The following is a 3,266-nucleotide window of genomic DNA, read 5'->3' on the forward strand; positions in this document are numbered from 1 at the left end:
GTTGAGGGTTTGATTCCTGGTCAAGGGCGCATATCTGGGTTGCAGGTTTGTTCTCAGACCCTGGTCAGGGTTGTGTGAGAGGCAGCCAGCTGATGTGTCTTTCTCACACTGAGGTTTCTCTGTCTTTCCCTCCCTCCCGCCCTTCCACTCTATCTAAAGTTTAATGGAAAAATACCCTCGGGTGAGGATTAACAACAAAACAAAATTTATAATTATATATAATCTTGTTCTCTCTGCCTGGAATACCCTATCCTCAGAACACCTCTCCCACTCCCAATTCTCTGCCCAGGAACTTCTATTAGTTCTTTAAGACCTTGACTCAGATGTCGCCTCCATGGTCTGTCTCCCAGTATACTGAGAAACAATGTTCCTCTTTTCCTCACCTTCACTTCTCCTCCTTCCCCCTCCAGGTCTCCACCTCCCAGGCCCGCAAATGCCAAGCTCACAAGTCATCTGTTTTGCCAAAATTCTGTTCCGATTTGATAAACTCTGGCCGTGCCAGCTCACTCAGCATGATTCAGCCCGGGAGAGAATAGTGAGGCTGCATGCCCCGCATGCCGACCGGCTGAGCTCAGGCAGGATGGGCGGCACAGGAACCTCAGCCTGACAGATGGCTCCACTCGGCTGTCTCTCCCGGCCCGATGCCAGGGCAGCGCTCACACTCTGCAGGAGGGAGGGCTGGAGCCAGGTCGTGTGACTCTCACATGCAGAGCTGTGTGCATGTAAGTGGGTGGTTACATGGGGAACATGCATGGGCGAGGCTGTGTGACCCAGACTGCATGTTTGTGTGTGTGGTGTGTTTTTTACTTTAAAGAAGTCATAAACAACATTTATTACTTTGATATATCACACTGGCCTTGTTGTTGTTCCTTCACATTTAACTGGTTTTCTGTCTTCCCTCCCTCTTCCCAAAGTCTAGCTACATAGTGCATCCTCGAACCGTTAGCGCACAGAAGCCATATGCTTATTCCACATCTCCAACGCCATTCATTCACAGGCTCAAAGTCCCACAAACCCTTCCCTGCAGGCATTCGATGCTTGTGAAAGAATTTGTAATAAACCAGGCCTCCCAGGATGGCTATCTCCAGTAAGATGACAATGGAAAGTAAGTAGCAGCTTGTTGGTGTCACTTTTCTGGACATTGACTGGAGAATATTTCGACTTTTGCTTAAGTTTACACTTGTGTTTAACCAGTCTTTTTTTGGTACGTTTCAACTGGTCACGTTGCTCCCCCAGCTCTTCCATGATTTCCGAGCCAATCCGGTCAGTCTCTGTGGCAATCTGATGAGAACGCTCAATGCTCTGGGTGGCCGGTTCAGGCTGTCAGTGCCTTGCAAAAGCAACACCCTTTGAGACTGCAGCTGATTCATATTCTCATTTTCTAAGTGTACGTGCCAATTTCATGTCTCCTTGGCCCCCAGCTGTGGCTGTCAAAGGTGTGCTTCTTACTTCCTGGTGGAGTTTGACAAAGTCCTTCCGGTAGTTTGGAAGCTTAGATATTATAGGGTTATGGAAAGATTGGGGGTGCACAACGCAGTTCCTCTCCCATCTCTGCCAGCGTTCCATTTGCTTCCTGTTGCTTTTCATCAAAATCTCTGATCAATGTCTTCTTCTCTTTTGTTCCTTCTCATAGGTCTTCCTAGAGGCCACGGAATATCTTGTGCAGTTTCTCGAAATGCTTGGAGGCGGCAGCAGAGATGGCCATGGCTCAGGCCGCGCTAGAGCAGCAGCCACTGAGATTCGGGGTGCTCCTACCCCAGCAGTCATCCGCTCACTCCCGCAGGCATCACGGCGACCACCAACACCGCCGCCCTGCACGAGGCGCTTCTGGGGCCGCCGCAGGGTCCCCCGGAGCCGGAACCGACTGCATATTTGTATGTGGATGGTTTGTGTGTGCATGTTTATCTGTGTGCATGCAGATGGGTGCATATGGACATGCCTGGCTGTGTGTTTGTGTGTGCATATTTGTGTGCATGCAGAGGTGTGTGTGTGTGTGTGTGTGTGTGTGTGTTTGAATTTCATCCTAGTATGTATGATTATGTGCATGAAAAGGGGGGGGGACGGTGCTGCCTTTAAGAATTCAGCCTTTTAAGTACTCCCACCTGCAGTGGAGAGGTGCTGCCCACCGGTCCAGCTCTCTCCTCATCCCAAGCTACAGCAGAAAGTCATCCATTTGGAGAGTGAAGTTTAGGCTCTGACCAAACTTCAGGTTCATAAAAACAACTTCCTGCCCACTGTTTCTCCCTAAGGTAGAGATATTTAAACTTTTGTGAATCCAGGCTGCTCTGAAAATCTGGTAACTAGAATGGGATCTTATTTCCAGGAAAATGCCCCCCAAAAATACAAATTTGCATACACTGCACAGAGCTCAGGAGTTCTCCAAACTCAGTCAGTTAGGAAACCAAGTATTAAACACACACTTATTGAGCACTTATTAAACTCTTACTGAGAATTATTGTACTGAGCCCTTGTTAGAGAGATAAGCACATAGAGGAACAAGATGACCACGGGTTTTGAAGACTACACTCTAGAAAAACTTAAAAGAGGTACAGTTTAGCAGAGTGAATGGAAGCTACACAGACGATCTCCCAGGACCAAACTGGAATTACAACTAAAATAAAGACAAATCATAGGGGAAAAGCAACAGAAAAGTGGCTTGAGAGGATCATATAACCAAGTACATTGAATCAAGCCTGGTAGATCTGCAGAGGTGCGAGAGGAGAGCTGGGAGCCCATGGATAGCAGAAATCTTAGCTGTGAGCAGCACCCGCGGGGTTAAAATCCCAAGCTGGCTCCACAGCGTAGAGGGCCAGGACAGAGAAATAAATTAGCTACAGCCACTCACCTTAGGCTCCAGCAGAAAGAGGGCAGACAGGACTGGAACTCTGTGGGGACACTCGGGATTTGGAGGGCACCCAGAGTTTTTGATGAGTTACAGCCATGCAGGATGGTGGCCATCTTGCTCCTTTCCGGAACTGGGGATAAGCAGCAGCCCCTCCCTCAGATATTTAACTCCACCCAGCTGAGCCAAAGAAATGCAAATTGAGGTGCAATAAGAAACAGCATCTGCCCAACCCTCAGGTAATCCCCTTATACTGAACACCTGAGGGAGATTTTCATTCAATTGAGAACCCAAGGCTCTTCAAGTAACTGAGACTAATAGCCTCCAGGCAAAGAGCTAGAGGATGCATGAGCCTTTCCTGGGCTTGCAAATCTACCCAGGAAAGCAACACTTGACAGTAGTGTTTAACATGGGTCCTCCCACG

The 3,266-nt window shown here is 48.5% G+C and overlaps 1 pseudogene; it reads right to left on the reverse strand.

Moving 5' to 3' along the window:
• Positions 1-833: 833 nt before the first annotated feature.
• Positions 834-1,705, reverse strand: LOC118628623 (annotated as a pseudogene).
• Positions 1,706-3,266: the final 1,561 nt, after the last annotated feature.

Source organism: Molossus molossus, unplaced genomic scaffold (genome assembly GCF_014108415.1).
Source record: "Molossus molossus isolate mMolMol1 unplaced genomic scaffold, mMolMol1.p scaffold_m16_p_13, whole genome shotgun sequence".
Lineage (NCBI taxonomy): Eukaryota > Metazoa > Chordata > Mammalia > Chiroptera > Molossidae > Molossus > Molossus molossus.